Here is a 20,748-nt window from a genome sequence, read left to right as displayed (position 1 = left end):
ATAAGGTAAGTTAGGATCTTCCCTGGAGATGTCCCTCCCACATGGAAAGCTATCTTTAATATAGGCACATATTCCATGCCCATGGCGATCTTGGGGGTCAGATTTAGAAGTTAAGTTAGAGTATCCTGTAATTGCAAACTCATCAAGGGAAATAGCCTGTCCAATGCCAGTTTCACTTAAAAATAAAAGGTCTGGTTTAGTCTCCTGTAATTGGGTTTCAACCTCTGGAAGGTTAGAACGTAGACCCCTGATGTTGGAGAAGGAGACATGGTAGTAGGGGTCTACGTTGGAAGTTGGAGAACCGGGTTTAATCGTGTATTTTTTCTTGGGTAAGGTTCTAGGTCGATTAATTTAGTCTGTTTTTCTGTCTATTTTTCTAAATATTTTCAAACTCTATCTCTACTCGCACTAAAAATTGCAGAGTGGCGCTAGGGGCCTCAAATGATTGGATTTTTTATGGATCGTTCTTAAGGGGTCAAAAAGGGATCAACATTGAAAAAATCGTTATAAATTTTGTACATTCATCTTTGTTTACTTTTAATCAGTTCATATGCATGTCACGTTTGTACAGTGATAACATCAACTGCTTTGACTGCTACAGTTTTGCTTTTGATTCTAGCTGACGGCACCCAAATACTTTTTTTTTACTTTTGAAATCATGACTATAATAATATATATGAAATCTGGACAAATTAAAATATCATATTTAAATGTATTTTATGACTGGGCATTAACATTATCTATGAATTTGTAGGAGAATGTGCAGGTAGATTAAATGTGTGTGTTCAGAGAGAAATGTGTGTATTTGGGTAGCAGTATATGTATACTGTCATTGCATGTAAAGTAGTTTGTGAATGTCTCTCGTCATGTGTGGGCTAGATTGACATACGCATCAGTATTGTCTGGATGAAAATAAACATGGAAAGTAGAAAAAGACTATTTTTTCCCGTTTTTTTATATAGATTTGGAAGTAAATGTTCTTGCTGTTTATTGTCAGAAAGCAACTGCTGATTGGGGTTGTCAGATGAACAGTCAATATATAAAACAACATTCACTACAGCTGCTGCTTCTAACAATCTCATCCATACCATGGCTCCTTAAATTAAAAAATATATAAAAATTTGAATTTAACTTTAAGTATTATAGTATCTGTTCAGTGCTCATTTTCCTATAAATATATAGAAATAGACAATTAGAAAACGAAGTAAAACTGTCTTCATTTGTCAGAACGAACAATGGACTAAAGAGAACCAGTTTACTTCATTTAACATCTCAATGGGCTCTTTAGACTCAGCAGAGGCCATGAACTTTATTGGCCTTTTTATCCTATATAATTTAACTAAGATAATTAATAACAAAAATATAGGTCTATATAGGGATAATGGATTACTCGTTGTGGAAAATTCCATCGGCCCCAAGTGTGAAAAAATTTAAAAAGCTTTAATTAGGGGAATTAATAAACCTAAAATAGAAATGAAATCAAATATTAAAATTGTTAATTTTTTAGATATTACTCGAAACCTAGTGAATAACACCTACGAACCCTATATAAAAGACAAAATGTGTATATATATATATATATATATATATATATATATATATATATATATATATATATACACTCCTTACTTATCAAACCACCCTAAACATATCATTAACCACATCCCAAAATCAATAGAAAAGCGAATTAGTTCTAACTTCAAAACATGAAATCTTCAATAAACATAAACACTTCCATGAAACAACCTTAAAAGAAAGTGGATATATTAACACCTATATTATTTACTCAGAACTAAACCTCTTCAGATCAATTGATAAAAAAACTGATCTAAAAAAATAATTTGGTTTAAACCCCTCTGCAATATTATGCTTAAAACTATAGTAGGAAAAAATGTTTCTTATTAATACCCACTTCCCACCAAATAATATCCTACATAAAATATTTAATAATACACTAAAAAAACTTAGCTATAGCTCTAGTGATAACTTTGAAAGCATAATCATTAAACAAAAAATGTGAAATTTCAATTAACTGTCGTGACTACAAATCTCATCTCCTTAGCAACTTTACATCCTACAGTAGATCATCAGACATATCCCCCAAACCTCTTAACTCTATGGTTAGCTTACTTACCTTATGCTTAGTTTATTTACCCTAATAATCTATTATTTTCATAATATTTACAAGCATGAACCATTTTGATAAAACCTGGCATTACTCTAATCACCCCATATATCACCCTATTCCCCATATATCACCCTATTCCCATTAAAAAAAAGAGGAAAGGAAGAAAAAAGAAAAATTTAAAATAACTTTTTAATAAAATTTTGATACTCCATCATCTTACTTTTATCTTTTTTTTTCCCCACTTATGCTTATTTTTTTAAATTTTTATCCCCTGATCTCATATGGACTCTTCAGGTACACTCCTATTCCTCAACCCTTTAACTATTTAGCTATAATCTTTATTCCCTATTATAACTGTTAATTGGTAATTCTATGCTGCTCATATGTGTAAAATATTACTATTAACATAGGCCGTATGCTTATGAGCTTTTAACTAGCACGTCTCTTCAATAATGTTGATTTTGACATCTCAGTTTCTCCGTGTGCCGTGTATGCTTAAAAGCTTTTATCTGGAGGTATCTTCCATTATGTTGATTTCTGACACGTTTCAACCCCCCCCCCACCAACCGAACTATTCAGATTATGGCAATCATGATAACTTGCAATCCCTGCTCATCTGAACTATCTGCCTTTTCCCTCTCCACAAGTTTTTAAACAATTAATTTTTAACCCTTATCATAACTCATAACCAGAAATTTACATGGTGCAAATATATGCTTTTCTTTCTTCTTTTTTTCCTTCTTTCCTTTCCTCATTTCTCTTCCTTCCCCTTCCTCCCTTCAGGTCTATATCTTTTTTATTTTTTATTTCTTAATTTAATAATTAATGCCTAATGGTTTCTTTTTTTCTTCTTTTCCTTCATTCCCCCTCTCTCTCTTTCTGTCTTTTTCTATTTCTCTTCTTTTTCCTCACCTCTTTCTCTCATGTCTTTTTTTTTTAATTACATTTTCACCCCAAACAAGGCACGGTGCTACTTTGATCTAAAGGGCTACTATCTGGGACATAAATTGCTGGGATACTATGTAGGGAGTTGAGCAGTAAGATGTCTGTTTACATTACACTTGAACTTCTGCATTTCAGTACAGTTGGGGAAGCAGGAACCCGAAGGGAATTCCAAAGTCTAGTAGTTTTTGGGAAGAAACTATTGGAGTAGAAGGCTTTCTAGCATCTGGGAATCTCTACTATGTAGAGATGGGATTTTTCTGCTTGTCTGGTTTGTCGGGGGTATTTACGTCGAGGGGGTACAAGGGCTTGTAGTTCGTCGGAGCATATACCATTAAAATACTTGTAGAACAGGCAGAGGGATGCAACCTTTTGTGGGATGCAACCTGTTGGTGTGACAGAGGCTGAAGCCTAGTTGACAGTTTGTGCCCTATTAGGTTGGTGACTCTCTTCTGAACCCTGTCAAGGAGTGAGAGACTAGTAGCAGATGCACCAGCCCAAGTGTGACAACAATACTCCATACATGGATGAATGGTGGCCTTGTAGAGGTACAGGATACTTTCAAGCAGAAATAACTTTCTAGCACAATAGAGAGAGCCCACCTTCTTCGCAGCAGCCGCAGCAATGCCCCCAATATATCTGTTCCAGCTCATGTTCCATGTGGATGTTAAGCCGAAGAGTTTGAAAGAAGTACTTTCAGGTAATGTATTATTAGCCATAGCTATTAATGGTTGAGAAGGTTTCTTGTAATCATTAAAGGAAAGAAGCTTAGTCTTGGCAGCATTGAACGTTACCATCCATTTTTGTCCCTATTTCACTACAAGTTGGAGGTCTTCCTCTAAGGGTTTCACTTTTGCCTTAGATATGGGTTCATTTGTTTTCCCCTCGTGCCTACTATAGAGCATGGTCTCATCTGCAAATATACCCATCTCAGAGACAATTTTATCAGGGAATAAATAAAATAAATGATTATGTATATCAGGAACAATAAAGGTTCAAGGATCGACCCTTGAGGCACACCTACATTTATATCATATTGTTTTGGCATACATCCATCGAGGACAACCTGGATTCTTCTTTAACTTTAAAAGGATTTAATTATGTTAAGTATTCGTCCAGTAATATCATATGATCTGATTTTCCTGAGAAGACCCTCATGCCATACCCTGTAAAAAGCCTTAGATATATCTAAGTCTACTGCGTTACCTTACCCTACTTTAACCAGTGCATAGTAAATATGTTCAGAGATTACAGTTAGGATATCTGCAGTAAAACGAGCTTGTCTAAATCCATATTGTTGGTCGGACAGAAGTTTAGCAGCTGTAAGGTGGTGAACTAGAGCTTGATTAATTATGGACTCAAATGTTTTGGTGAAAAGAGGGAGGATGCTAATGGGGCGATAATTTAATGGGTTAGTTCTTTCAACAGAATTCTTGTAAACTGGTACCACAGAAGCAGTTTTCCAGTTGTGTTGAAAACAGGATTTGTTATGGCATGTTGAATTGTTTGGAAAGAACTGGAGCAACCTCAGTGGAGTATTTTTTAATGGTACAGCCGGGATGAGATCAGGTCAACATGCTTTTGAGGTGTCTAGGTTTTTTATTTTTCATGCACTTGAGAAGGAATGATTTTCCGATCATCTAATGTGTTTTCTGTCTGCATAGGAAAATCAGGGAGGCAGTGGTTTGCTGGGTCCAATGTAGAGTTTGAGGGAAACCAATTGGCAAGCATGTTAGCCTTCTTGATTGCTGTACAAGCAACCTCATGATTGTTGGATAGTGGGGGAATTGTTGAATGGCCATTATTTACTACACTATTGTAGAATTTCCAGAAATCATGAGTTCCTTATTTCTGTGGTTCGATGACTTTTCTAGTGGTTTTGGTGTATTCTCTCTTAGCTGTCGCTATTTCTTTCTTGCAATTAATTCTAACCTATAAATTTTGTCTGTTTATATTGGAACTGGAATTCGGGTTCAGCACTGTTCGAAGAGTGGATTAATTACAGCCGTTTGAAGGGGTTGGTATGATGCCTTCTGATGAAAAATTCCATTCTCGACATCACAGAAGTTCATAAGGAATGTTCACTAGAAGAAAAAAACATTAATGACAGGTCAATAATTCTGACCTTAAAAAGTCTCTGGTACACATACATAACAACTTAGCCTAATCATTTAAGCTTTAAAATAAAGTCTCAAGGAGATGAAGAGTAGAGGTGCCCAAATGATTCATATCCAGAGAGAGTTGAGTTCCATGTTTCTTCTCCGGCTGCTTGTCTGAAACTGCTTGAAAAAAGAAAATGCGTTCAAAAGTCCACCAAGCCCATCACTCAATGGTTAAAATCTCGACCAATATGATTAGTCTAAAGCGGTGGTTCCCAACCTATTTTGGGCCATGCCCCACCTAGGCATTTCTAAAATCCTGATGCCTCCCCTTTGTGATATTTAATTTTTGTAGTAGTAGTAGTACTACTACTACTACTAAGTGCATATATATATATATATAGAGAGAGAGAAAATAAAAAGGAACAAACCGAGACTTCCTCTGAGGAAGTCTCGAAATAAAGACGAAACGTTGATGAACACATAATACGGTTTGTTCCTTTTTATTTTCTCTATTTTGTCGGAATACTATTTCCATTACTTTCATCATATATATATATATATATATATATATATATATATATATATATATATGTACACACATGCGTACACAAGTAGTAGTAGTAGTAGTAGTAGTAGTAATAGCAGAACTACTACTACTACTTCTTGCATATATATATATATATATATATATATCGCACACACATACACGGCCGGACGCTCCCCTTAATACAAAGATTCACCATGAAACAATTCACTGTTAATATAATAATAATAATAATGGAAAAAATAACTCCTTCTCAAATTGCCCTATAGTCTTTGGTATAGTAAGCCCAAGGGTGCACGTCCTGCCCATGACCCACCAAAATATTGTCATGCCCCACGTTGGGAATGACTGTTCTAAAGAAATACAGTGGGTGGCCAATCAGCCAATGAGGAGCCTGCTTATAATCGTAGAATTTCTCATAATCTCTGCAATATTCGTACAACTGAATTACAGATTTACATGAAATTCCATTCAAAGTTGCTGATCATGTCACTGTAGTTGACGGACAAAATAAAAAATTAACGATAATAACACTGATAAACTAAGGTGTGACACTTCAAAGAAGGACCCACTTCTTATTGAAAGTTGTTTTTTAAACTTACAAAATCTATAGCAAACTTTAACTAATTTGGTTTTTGAATAAGCCTGCATGGACATAAGATACCCACATTAACAAAACTTGTTTTGTGCAATTAATTTTTTGTCTTGACAATATTGGACAGCTGAATCCTTGAAAAAGTTTTTTTTTTTTTTTATAAATATCAATACCATAATAATAATAATGGCGGTGGGGGCTAAAAGTCGTAAATAAATTTGAAAAAAACTAATGACGGAGGGGGGGGGGCAGATCGAACTTTTCCCAAAGTAAAAAAATAGCAAGTTATTATTAATAATAATAATAATAATAATAATAATAATAATAATAATAATAATTTTTGTGAAATGTTAAACGCTATTCTCCTTGGTAAATGCCGGCACCTTACTTACGGAAAAACTGTTAATTAAACTGCAGAAGCATCTGTTAAACTACGCAAGTTCTATCATTGAATACCCCTCTCCCCACAAAAAAAAAAAACAAAAAAAAAAAAACGAAAAACATAAAAATGTTTGTGTAAGCCATTCGTGAAAACTTAATTATTTTAGATCAATTAAAAAGTATTAAAAACAACGTCTCACATACACACACACCCACACCCACACACACTGAATCACATTTAAAAAAAACAAACTTTGTTATTACAAATATCTACTAAAGATTCCTCCGCGATGTGATAAGTCACTTCACTATAAGAAAACATACTGAAGGCAGTGAAATGGCACAAAATAGTCCTAGGGTCAAGGAGTTTATACCACGCAAACAGTAAATTTGCGACAGGTTTGATTAAATTCGTTGTCAGCGACCTCAAATATCTCTACAAAAACAACTTAGAGTGGTCGGTATTCTGTTGTAGCGTAAGGTAACATTTACCGTTTTTCTTTTCGGTTTTTTGTTTATAATTTGATAGCTTAGTGTCTAATCGATAATAATTCAAAGAAATAGTTGAAAAAAAAAAAAAAAAAAAGACGAAAAGGAATAGTGTGTGTGGGGGGGGGGAGTTCACATGAACCGGCGTTTACATCTGTGAGAATGCGGTTTTCCCTCTATTTTCCGTAAAAATTACTAATTTCGTACTCAATGAATTTTCCTAATTAATTAATATATTACTATTTTCGACATGGTAATCAAATAATTACTGTTGTTTTAAGCAAATACAATGGTGCTTATGCATCTTTGTTACCGCATTTTCAATTTAAATTCAACTTTTATATCTTATTATTATTATTATTAAACTGTTAGGTGAAAACACAGAATAATTATAAAACACCCTTCCCTCCCTTGTTAAGAATGGCTTTCTAAATAACGTTATTATTTCAGCACGGTAACAAAAGTTCATAAGTACCAAAACATATTTTTAAAAATCAATCTGCCGACTCTATTATAACAAACACGGTGGCATCTTCGTTCTGTAACGAGTATGTACATATACAGTTTTCTGTATTTTCATCCCTTTCAATTGCCGCCACGAGTGCCAATTCGAATTAGCCCTAAAAGTATCTACAAAACAATCGAATCTCATTTTTATTTTCTCACAGCGTGTGTGTGTGGGGGGGGGGGCAAAAGTAAAACTTTATCGACTTCTAATTGCCAGTGATAAGCAAAAATAAATAAAAATAAAACAAAACGTTTAAAGATCCTATTTAAGACTTTTAAAGACTACGTATCTTGTGTAATCTATTTATAAAGTTTTCTTTGCTTTTGTAAACAATCTACGTTGCCATTCGTTTAACACGTTTTTAAGAAGTTCAGCTAACAAGGACTTTATACCTCCTCTTAGTTCGCTTCGCTCTTCCTCTCATCCGCGTTTCACAAGCACAACGAGGCTCAACTCCTTATGCGCATGCGTCGATGTATAATTAGCGCACCGGAAACGGAAGTTTGAGGTCTTTATTTTTATTATTTTTTTCATGCCATGCTAGTTGGTGTATTTGATCTCTATAAATATTTTCACACCAATATATATTTTTTTGTTTATATATATTCTCATGATTTTATTTTCGGTTCTAAACAAAAACAAAAATGTCGTTCGAAATTTGACACACTTTTGTTTAGCTTTCCGTCGAAAATTATCAGCCGACCATGTGACAAAGCGGACTCATTGGCAAAACTCCATTGACTTTGTTTTTTTATGGTTTCAAGTAAGTTCTATTATTATTATTATTATTATTATTATTATCATTATTGTTATTGTTATTATTATTATTATTATTATTATTATTATTATTATTATTATTATTATTATTATTATTTACGTATATGGAATTTTGGTGTCGTATTTGATCTTCATCCTAAATTTTCAGCAGAATCTCTTATCTCTGAACTTTTCATTGTTGACGCATTCGATTCTTTCTAGTGTAGTATTGCTTTTGGTAATCGTATAGTCAGAATTCTGCCAAACTTAAGAGAATTACCTATTGACCATTCAAAACATTTCCAAATAAAGTTCCAAATAAAGAACATGGTATTATGGTAGTTTACTGCTGTTTCAAGTCAACGTTTATTTTAAGTCATATTACACACAGCCACATATATATATATATGTTGCGGGGCTGGCTGTCCGGGGACAATCAACCCAACAACTAACAAGGTAGACACGGGCAAAAGTAAACAGCAAAATGGCAAAGAAGAATCACAGACACACGTTGTTTGGTTAAAGACGAGGGTTCACCTTTTATTTGGAAAGGAAGTGAAAAATCGTATGATCTGGACGCTGGTTGTCTGGAAGGTCGCTCGTCATGGGAGGCTAAGATCTGGAGATCTGGAACAGGTACTCTAGATGTAGCGTGGTTTTAAGGTTGCTCTCTGGGTCTGGAATGATCGTCTGGACGTCAGGGTAATCCGGAATGGTCGGACTGAGAATGCGGGGTCAATGTTAAGGAACGTATGGTCGGTAGGAAACCAGGTCAGGCGAGGTTGCAAACTGAAGGAGCAAGGCGCATGCGAGGTTGTAGGCAGGAGGAGTAACGTGCATGCGAGGTTTCAGGCCGGAGGAGCAAAGTGCAGCCAAGGTTGCAGGCTGGAGGAGCGAGGTGCAGGCGAGGTTGTAGGCTGGAGGAGCAACGTGCAAGCGAGGTTGCAGGCTGTAGGAGCAAAGTGCAGGCAAGGTTGCAGGCTGGAGGAGCGAGGTGTAGGTGAGGTTGTAGGCTGGAGGAGCAAGGTGCAGACGAGGTTGCAGACCGGAGGAGTAAAGTGCAGGTGAGGTTGCAGGCTGAAGGAGCAAGGTGCAGGAAGTCGTTGGAGTGAGCTGGAGGCACCAAGGGCTGGAAGGTTGCAGGAGTGAGCAGGAAGCACTGGAGACTGGAAGTGGTTCGCTGCTGGTGGGTTTCAGGAAGCAAGCAGTAGTGAATCGCATTAGTAGAAAAACATTAGCCCTGATAAGGGCTGGTTGAACTACTGCTGGGAATCCTTCGGGTGGTGGATTCTGTCGACATGACTGGTAGCGTCAGTCACACTTTGGGAGCCTCCTCCTACTCCCCAGTCGAGCTGGCTTGATTCGGACGAAGCGGGCTGTATTCATTTGGGAAGAATGATATTAGTGGTGTCGCTTCCCACAAGACAAACAAATGACTCTAAATAATTCTAGAACAAAATTTTTGCAATCAAAAGTAGGAAGAATGACAGTTTGTTTATAATATTGAACCAAGGCAAAACAATATAAGGTCTTAGAATTTGAAAGGTCTAAGTTGGAGAACTCGTCATCGAGGCATTCGAAAACAAAACAATGTTTAACCTGTATGAATATATCTTTTCTCTTTTTTTATGTCCTTCTCTCTTTCTCTCTCTCTCTTTTTCTCTATTTCTATTTCTCTCTTTCACTTCCCTTCTCTCTCTTTCAATGAAGATAGAGGGAATTAAATATAATTTCATTGTTTTTAAACAGTTGAAGCTTGCACCCCATATGTGGAGGATATAGTAGTTTGGTGTGCACGCAATGGGTCGACTAAATATGCTTCCTACTTGTTAACTGTTAAATAGATTATATATTTTTTATAAAAATGCATTTGTTCGCTATTTTTGTACAAGTGTTCGATTTCAGCCTGCAGTTCCTCCCATTAATGCGACAACGGAAAGTTGCCTGTAACGACACAATCACCACACAAGAAGCGACCCATGCCAGACAGTTATAGCCGACGACATATCAACCCATTTTTGTTGATGTTTTCAACACGTGCCTATCATTAGATATCGTTGAATATCGTGTCTAACACCCGGGGAGCTGGTTGCTTTCACAAGACTTTCCCCAACCAAGTAACTTTCTCCGGGGAAGCAATCGTATCATATATTGTCAATTTGCAGTTTATTTCCAACTCGACACTTACTTTTAAATTGACGACTTTTGTAGGTTTTCCTGATATCGAGACAGTTGGTTTCTCCAACGTCTTATTTAATGAATTTCATTAGATGCTATTTTGATTTATTAAAGTTGAAGGAAAGTTTTGCATGCGCATTGTTATTTTTTCATCCAAAGTTTAAGAAAATCATGACAACATCGTATGAGTTTGTAAAAAACTATCTTATTATCAGGAAAACTATTTGTCAGTGTTAGTATTAAATGTGATATTCGTTTTCAGCAGACTTCAAAACCTGTAAAAGTCGTCATTTTAAAGGCAAGTATTAGGTTAGAAATAAACTGCAAATTGACCATATCTATATATATATCTCAGCTACCCAGTCTGTAAATGAATTGTTTTTGCCTTCCATTACGATTCAAGGTTTACACCTCACAGAGCAGCATCAAGCTCAGCCAAGTTGATGTGTTTCCCTTTCTGTACCAATTAGAGCCGTATTGCGTATTCTGTCACAGAATCATTGTTCTCCACAAGCACATCAGTGGCTAAGAAACTTGCGTCTACCCACACTGTTACCTCTTGTCCACTGATACACCAGTCACCTTCCACTGGTCCAGGCCCTGTCGGTGGGGCATTAGAATACGCCGACTGCCCCCCTGCAGAGGGTAAAAGTCCCTCAATGGGGGTCCTGGATATGACCTTAAACTATATCCAGTGGTGAGGCCTAGCTTGTGGGCTTTGGGGAGTGTGGAGCCACCCTTTAATTACCATTGCTCCCAGGTCCACTCTGACCCGGAGTGGTAGTACCTGTTAGGGTCCCAACTATGGGTTAAATAGAAACCGACCAGAAAACAACAAATATACTCTATAAAAAAAAAATTTTTTTCTTCAAAATCTTTGGATTCGGCATTAAATAACCCGAAAAGGGTTGATATGCCGTAAAACAAAAAAAAACCAACCAACCAACAGAAGGATTGATTGGGATGAGATTTGCCGCTTCCTATATGACGTTTCATGGGTCTTACTTTTGGTATGTCTCCAAATGCTGTTGCTAAGTAAAGTTTGTTCGCTGTTTTGTATGGCATAATCACACTGACACACCGGTTCCCGCTTGATCACCGAAGTTAAGCAACATTGAACCTCGTCAGTACTGAATGGGTAACCATTTGAGACTGCCAGGTGCTGTATGCGATCTCTGTTTATCTCGGTATTGTTTCCAGTCGTCCTGAACTTTTCCTTGCCACTAGACTCAAACACTGCCGACTCAGGAGAGGTGTGGTGGAGGATTGCGCAACCCTTGCCTCACAATTAGACGCGCAGCAGCCACCACAAAGGGGTATCCTTTGTCTTTCGAGACTGAACGGAGGCATCGTTAAGGAAGTTACTGACTTCTTCTTGTTGGAATTGACACTGTCATTCCTTGTCATCAGTTTCAAACCAAATCGAATTCTCTTCCCTGATTTTCATCTGTTTGTGCTTCTGTAAATTACCCTTGTAATTATTCCTTCAACCAATATCGTTGGGATGGTTCTGAGGTTTCTAGAAGACAATCCTACAGGAGAGCTAGCAATACCTGTAAGAAAGCAATTTTTGAAGCTAAGTCTAGCGACTCCCAAAGAATTTATGACTATTTCATCTCAAAAGGCCGGCACTCGTGATTTTTCAAGAATCTATAGTAGTATTATTAATAGTAGTAAGTCTGATATTCCTCCTCTTTTTAATGGTCTCAAAGTCCTTTTATCTTCCGTAGAAGTGTCATATTAATATTGTTAATTGAAATACATGCTTGAACTGGAATCTTTGTATATCATTTCATAACCCTCTCTGAACTCTTTCCACTCTGGGTGAATGTCAAATTAACATTGTTACTTTGTGTAAAATCGTAGCAATTCCCCATTCTTCTATTTCAGAGTGCGATTCCTGTGATTCAAGATGAATTAAGCCTTATTAACTGGTTTCCATTCGCCTTCCATGTTCCGAATCATTACAACTTATTCATCATTGTGATGCCCATATAGCTATTGCAGCATGTTCTGTAACACCAACTCAGTTCTTCAAGACAGCACAACTTGTGCCAGCACGTATGACAAATCACGGTCCTCCATTTGAGATGGCACTCATAAAAGCTCTTGCATATGCTCGGCAATCCAGCAATAAATGCTCACTGCATTTCTCTTTGCTCAGACATCTTACTTAGCCATGACTCTAATCCTAAATGGATCAATTTCTGAAGTCACAGTGTTTTGATGGTAACCCTTCAGCGTCTGATTCCGCAGACCATTGGACACATTGGGTGTATACGTTCAACAACTTCCTAAGGTCAATCAGCTGTCCACCAACTAGCGAATTGGACTTTCTTACCAACCTCATCTCCAATCCAGTGCACCAATTAATAGCAAATTGTGACTCGTCTGAATCAGCCATCGCTAAACTCTAGTCTCTTTTTGTAAAGCTTTCTAACATTGTCCACTCTAGACATCTTTTGAGCATTTGTCTTCTGTGTTCCAACAGAGCTAACCTTTTGCTCATTTTTTTTTGCTGACAATTCTTCTATCGATGATTCTGGTGCTGTTCTTCCAGATTACCCTTCAGAAACTGATCAGACTCTTGATTCTGTAAATATCACTCCTCAGATGGTTGCTAGAATTCTTACTGATCTTGAGCAATCTAAGGCTTCTGGTTCTGATTTGATTCTTGATGAGAAAACAACCCTAAAACTTGGTCTTTCTTTCTCATCAAATCTTTCTTGGAGTCAATATATTAAATCCGTTGCTCGTTCTGCTTCTCATAAAATCAGTTCTCTCTATCTCTCTAAACATATTCTCTCTCTCTACAAATCTATTATTAGACTATGTAGAGAGTACTGTTGTCATGTTTGTGCTGGCGAATCTATGTCCCATTTGAAAGTTCTTGATTAATTTCAGAAACATATCTGTAATTTGATTAGCCCAACACTTTCTTCTTCACTGCAACCTCTCTCTCTCACAGACATAATGCTGCTAGTCTCAGTTATTTCTACAAACACTAATATGGCACGTCTTCTCCTTAGAATTGTCTCCTTTATTCTCTGCTTCTTTTGTTTCAGCTCGTTGACTCATTGGTCTAGTGGTCTCCATCAATTCATTGTTTTAATACCTCTTTATAATACAACTTCCTATTCCAGTAGCTTCTTTCCAAGATTGTGGAACTCTCTTCCTGCTGACTGTTTTCCTCCTATCTACAGCCTTGGTGTTTTTCCAGACTAAAGTCAATAGGCATCTTCTGTTTTTGCAATAATCCGCTTTCATTCTTGTTAGCTCCTTACATCAAATGGCTTCATTTCCATTTAAAAAAAGTGCTAAATCATCAGTGTATAGCATCACTTAAGGACATCTCATATGAAAACTCCCTGGACAATGTTTCTACGACACGCACGAAAAGCAACACCATCCTGATGTACTTGTATTTTAATATTAAATCCGTCACTAAATGTGCTGTTAATTGTGGCACAATTTTAAGCATTGCTTTAAATTTCTTGAACAATCTTCGTCATTTGCTTCTAATTTATGCAAAATCCACAAGACAACTTGGCACTCTGTTAAATGCTTTCTTTAGATTCACAGAAACAAAATACAGGTTTCTCTACTTAAGGTACTTTGGTTGCATTTGTCTCAGGATAAATATAGCACCAGTGATACATTGCCTGTACATAAAACTAAGTACCTATATAATTATAAAGCTCTGTGGAGTGTGCACCCTTGCTTGAATCTTGTCTTTGATGATCGGTCGATTTAGTTCCTTAAAAAAGTGATGACAGGTGAATTTATATGTGCGTATGGGCGTGGCTCAGAGGCTAAGGAATGAGGGTTAAGAGTTGTATGTTTTGGTTTTGATTCTCGCTGATAGCACCCAAGGTATATATATATATATATATATATATATATATATATATATAATGTTTTAAAAAAGAAAAACCGAATGAATTTATGAAATGATCAACGTTTTGCCCCTATTGCAGAGGACATCTTCAGGATATTAAATGGGAATGAAACGTTGATCATTTCATAAATTCATTTGGTTTTTCTTTTTTCAAAATGACATAACGTCAACCATTGCTGGTATTTTTATTTTATTTTTATGCATATATATATATATATATATATATATATTGTTTTAAAAATAAAATTATCCACTGACACGTGTTTCATTGTCTACAACTCATCAGAGTGGCTAATCTAGCTATCTGAATCTAATATATATATATAGACATTGTTAAAAACAAAAAAGCTTCTGTTTAGTAATAACTTTTTTTATTTTTTCACTTTTTCGTATTATCTTTTTTGTATATACATCGAAGGTATGGATGTCTAGTCCAAGCATTTTTAAAGTGTCTGCAGTTTTACTTTTCATGTGGGAATCTAGGCATTGTCAGGAAAGTTCGTGTTAGGCTGTGCGGGGAATTGATGGTAGGTTTATATAGTAGTTGGTGTTTGAGCGAAGGTCATTAGGATTGCTAGCAGTGGAGATATATATATATATATATATATATATATATATATATATATATTGTTTTATTTGATCTCACTACTATGTATTAGGTTCTATATAATAAGCGATAGAGAATTGTCTCTATAATAATAAATAGGTAATCTGCATGAATTAAAATACCATATTTAAGTGTATCTTACGATTGGGCAACATCAGGCAGCTTCTAGTATTAGTATACAACTAACTATATATCTCTATATATAATCTATTATACACGGTGTCCCAAAAGAAGCTGATGGTTAAAAAAAAATTCATAACTTTCTTAATTTCTCTTTTTCTTTTATTTTTTCAGATCATCTAGAGTAACCCTTTCAAGGTCATCATGAGTCGTTACACGACCGAAGAGCGGATATTTATCGTAGAGTTGTATTTTAGGTTGAATGAGTCAATATCAGAAACTCAGAAAGAATTTTAACGAAACTTCAACACAAGAAATTCCCCTACTCCTAGTGCAGTAAAAGCTATGGTGGCTCGATTTCATGAGCAAGGATCTGTATGTGACCTCCCTAAATCTGGTAGACCCCGTACGGTAAGAAGTGATGAGAATAGTCAGAGATTAGCAGAGAGTGTGGCCGAGGATCAGTAAGAAGGAGATCAAGTCAAATTGGGATCTCTTGATCAATGTGGTTCCAGATGGATGGTGCAACGGCGCATATGGCATGAGAAACATTAAATCTGCTTCAGGACATATTTGGCAAATTTCTTGTGGCTGTGAGATAAATTGGCCACCCCGCTCGCCAGATCTCACATGTGCAGATTTCTTCCTTTGAGGTTACCTCAAAGAGCGGCTATACGCAAACAAACCACAATAAATGCCCTTAAAAACAATATAGAGAAGGAAATTAGGTCCATAAGCTCTGAAACATTAAGTGATGTGCTGGACAATGCCCTGCAGAGAGCACAAGAGTGTGAATATTAAAATGGTGGACACTTGAGTGACATCATTTTTCAGAACTAAAATTAGACCTTGTGAAAAACATACCCTAGATTAAGTTGTGTAAATAAAATTAGAATAACTAGGCTATGATAGCTCATCTACCTACGTATGAAAATTGGTAAGCATAACTTAAATATTGAGGAAGGTAATCAAATTTAAAATGCGTCAGCTTCTTTTGGGACACCCTGTATAAATCTCACCTGTCTGCTTAAATGTATGGATGTATGTTTGTATATCTGTCTAAGAGTTTCAACAGAGGTGATGGGTTTTTCACGAGATCGGTATCGTTTTAAAGCTCGAGCCTTTGGACAACAAATATCGAAAAATTCACTAAAGACATTAATTCCTTCACCCTCAGCTGGGCACTTTTATACAGGGAGGGGTCTTTTTTTTCGACGATATTTTTGAAAGTCATGTCCTCTTTTTGATTGACTAGCCTTAATTTAAACCTTCATCACTTCTGGTTTGGCGATGGACGCAACGGCAAAGATGTCACGTTCTTTTTCATGTTCTTTTCCTCCTTCGTGGTACAGGTTCGAACCTGCTGACCTACTACCACTTTTTTTTTTTCTCAACGCACACCTTCAAACACCCGAGCAATGCCAGGCACCCAGGCTAGTCTTATATATGAGGGACATTCCAAAAATAATACCTTCTATTTTTTATTCTGCCCGAATGGGATTGAAAATTGCATTGTTATGATGACTGAACTTTTGCATTCATAACCTGAAAGTTTCCTCTCTCTGTTGCAGATACTGATAGTGTGAGACTCTAAGAAAGCAACCCTTCTCATTGACGTTTGTCAGAAGCAGAGATGCGGCATTAGATTCATCCATACAGAAAAAATTTAACCGATCAACATTCATCGAAGCCGATGCAGTTGATGTCAGCACAGCTAGAAGATGGGTTCGTTGATTTCAAAGTGGCGCAAAGATTTGAGTGACAAAGCACGCTCCAGGCTTTTACAACAGAGGCATCAAAAGAGGCTGGTAAAAATGCATTAGGAATGGTATTGATTATGTAGAAAAATAAATTCTGGAGCGCAGAAGGTTGCTCGTTTTAATGGTCCCACTCCCATCTTTATAGCTCTTCAATGTTTTGGTTTTGTGTGTTGAAAAATAGGAGGTTTTTCTTTTGGAACAACTGTTGCATAAAGTAAAGCGGATTTTCCTTCATATTTCTCTAACTGGTAAACACAATGGTCTACTTTGTCTATACTTACGTTTGATTACTGATGCATGGTTTCAGAAATTAAAGATTTGTTTCATTTGAATTTAATGGTTTTTATATTTCATTCCGTCTACCATTTTCTCTTTGCTTATTAATCGGAGCATGGATTTAGGAGGGATTAACCCCCACACAATAATTAGCCTCTTTCTTTCGACCCAGAACACTAACAGAAATCTGTATATATATAAAACTCGCTATATCTGTGTGTCTGTCTCCATTTTTTTTCAAAGTACATCTCCTCTGAGATGCAAGTAGTACAAGGCAGGTCAGATGATTTCATTTTTGTGGACCATTGTTTTATAAATATAAAAGCCGGTAAAAATAGCTGCTAAGAGGTCAAAATTGAAAAAAAAATTGGAACTTGGCAAGCATAAGTTGACTAAAAGTGCTCTTGTGTGCAAGTGCAAATATACATTTATACATTAAGGTCGGTTCATCTTTAATTATTTCTTATCCGTTTTATGAAAGCTCAAATGGTAATGACTACGGCTGGAGTGTTAAATGTTTTGGGTTTGATTATAGTTGATGGCACTGAAGTTATATTTTTGATTTTTTAAAAAAATTTTTGAACTCACTACTATATATTGGCTACAGTATAATAATAAAAAAACAATTTGACTCCATAATGATAAATACAAAGCCGCATAAATGATTCATATTATTTAGATTCGTCGGACTACTGTTCTCATCTTGAGCGTGATTTTTACGACGTGTCAGTCAATGTAACCTCCGACCTTCTTCAGGTGTATCTTGTCGAACTCGGGAATGTTTCTGTTAAACTCGGGGAATTTGGACGGAATTTCGAGCGGAACCCTTTATTTACTTCACGGGGATGACGTGCTCTTGTTCTGTCAGCCACGATAGAGGTCCTAAGTAATTCGCAATTATATTTTTCGGTCGCCCACTCTGAGGATATCCAGTCATGGCTGACGGAACAAGGGCATGTCACCCCCGTAAAGTAAATAAAGGGTTCCGCTTGAAATTCGATCCAAATTCCCAAGTTCGACAATCATTTCCGAGATCAACAAGATACACTTGAATAAGATCGAAGGTTACATCAGCTGAAACGTTTTGAAAATGACACTCAAGATGAGAACAGTAGTCCGATGAATCCAAATAATACGAATAACCAATCCTCATCTCAAAAATTCAGAAACCGTATAAATTAAATGTCACCACTGGGCAGCGCCGGGCACCATGCTAGTATGGTATAAAGTGAATAAATCAATTTTTTGGCTTAGACAATGTTCTATATATGTAATGTTGTGACCCTTTGTCTGTGATCATAGCGTAGTATCTGTATTAACTATGGCAGGCAGGGCCAAGGGTCAAAACATTATTATAATTATAAATTGATTCGAGCGATGGCGGGTCGCTGGATCGATTATTATGATTAGAAAAATAAGCATTTTCTGATTTTGGTGAATAAACAAATAATCAGATTTATGTTATGTCAGCGGTTGGGTGGGTCTTAGACACATGATACTGATGGTATAAGACTCTAAAAAACTTAACCCCTGTTATGGATGTGCATCAAAAGCAAAGATACCTCATTGAATTCCTTGCAGAATGTAGAAAAATAAATTATGGAGCACAAAAGGTCACCTGTTTTAATGGTACCACTACTGTCTTTGTAGCTCTTCAATCTTTTTGAGTTAAAACCAAATAGGAGGCTTTTCTTTTGAAATGACAATCATATATTGTATTTAAAAAGGAAAAATGTAAAATGATGAGTTAAACTTAAGGGTACTTAGTTCTCTCTATCTCCCGGAACTGTGACATTAGGTCAAAAGGAGGATTGAAAAGTTAGCACCCCCAAGGAAGGGCACTCTGATCTGCAAAAAGTGCACGAGTAAACCCATCAGCATTCCCTGGTAAGGGCGAGTCGAGCGATGAGCAATAAACTAACTTCCTTTTAAAGAGAGAAGGCAAAAACTGGGAGGGTGGACCTCCTAGAACTGCACAGAACTAACATCCTACTGCAATCAATAGGGACCAGATCATTACAGGAATGTGCTAATTTCTGTTGATTTTTGATTGGTTGGTTGTTTTTGTTTTACGGCATATCAACATTTTTCAGGTTATTTAATGCCGAATCTAGTTATTTTGAGGAATGATTTTTAATAGAGTATATTTGTTTTTTAAGTTGGATTCTATTTAACCCATAGTTGGGACCCTAACAGGTACTACCACTCCAGGTCAGAGTGAACCTGGGAGCAATGGCAATTAAAGGGTGGCTCCACACTCCTCAAGGCCTGCAAGGCCTCACCATCGGATATAGTTTTAGGTTATATCCAGGACCTGTTGATTTTTGGGGCTGAAGATAAAAATCCCTAAAAAAATTAGAAGAAAGAAAAATGCCTTTAAATCCAAACAAATAATAAAATGTTTATTATCTGTCGCTACAAATTTTAGTATTTGTTCTTATCAATGTTTAACGCTAAAATATAAACACGCAAATTTCTTCAATGCACATGGTTATGGTCAATTGATAGACATTCAGACAAATTAGGATTAAACAGATATGAGGTACCGTCAATAAGTTTCCAGACTTTATTGTACACGCATTCAAAATTGTTGTAGACGCTTGAAAATTCAGTATATTATTGCTATACATATTATGAGATGACTGACCAATTTTTATGATTTCAAGTTCAAGTGAACAGCTAGAGCAGAAATTAGAATACACGCTACTAAGGCCTGATTGTCGCAGTTATTGAATTTCAAAAATGCAATCTGGACGTGAGGACACTTTAGAAAAACAATATGCAATAAAATTCTGTTTTAAATGTGATAAAAAATGCCACAGAAATGTATGGAATGCTTCAGACTGCTTTTGGACCATCTTGTATGAATCGAGCATTAATTTTTAAGTGGCATAAGAGATTCAAGGAAGGCAGGGAGTCTGTGAGGGATGATGAGAGGTGTGGCAGGAGTGAGGAAGTTAGAATGCCAGAGTTGATTAGTCAAATAAAAAAAAATCATGGGTACAGCATGTTGTGTATCTATAGAGACGATAAGTGCACAGTTTTATGTCAGTTGGAATTGTAGACACAAATATTTGCGAGGAACTGAAAATGCGGAAGATTTGCACAATGTTTATCCCTAGGGTGCAATCCACAACTCCATCCATATTTGATCAAAATAGGCATCAAGACAGTTCCGCACCCTCCCTATAGTCCAAACCTTGCTCCCTGTGACTTTTGGATATTCCTTAAGCTAGAGGAAAACTTTAGAGGCTGTCATTATGAAATAATTGAGGCGATGAAAGAGGCTGTGACGAGGGTCATTGAGACGCTCACACAAGGGGCCTTTCAGAAATTGTTAGAACGGTACAAGTGCATTGCAGCCGGAGGAGATTACTTCAAAGGGGACTAGAGTTTTGTATGTGTACTATCAATAAAAGTGCCCATACGAAAAAGTCTGGAGACTTATTGAAGGTATCTCATAT

At 36.4% G+C, this 20,748-nt stretch overlaps 1 protein-coding gene across 3 annotated transcripts in view; it reads left to right on the top strand.

Annotated features, from left to right (window-relative positions):
• Nucleotides 1-20,748, top strand: part of LOC145247294 (uncharacterized) — a 57,703-nt gene that overhangs the window by 23,055 nt on the left and 13,900 nt on the right. The window contains exon 1 of one of the 3 annotated variants that reach the window (XM_080108915.1): nt 6,685-7,173. The exons of 1 other annotated variant lie outside the window; for it this stretch is intronic. The gene's annotated coding sequence lies outside the window, so the exon portion shown is untranslated. Of the gene's footprint in view, nt 1-6,684; nt 7,174-8,210; nt 8,453-20,748 lie in introns of those variants that run through there. One more of the 3 variants, XM_080108914.1, reaches the window with a different exon arrangement.

Source organism: Euprymna scolopes, chromosome 25 (assembly GCF_053919585.1).
Source record: "Euprymna scolopes isolate OS-2025 chromosome 25, ASM5391958v1, whole genome shotgun sequence".
NCBI lineage: Eukaryota > Metazoa > Mollusca > Cephalopoda > Sepiida > Sepiolidae > Euprymna > Euprymna scolopes.
The sequence above is the reverse complement of the archived record's forward strand: the minus strand, read 5'-3'. Positions and strand labels throughout refer to the sequence as shown.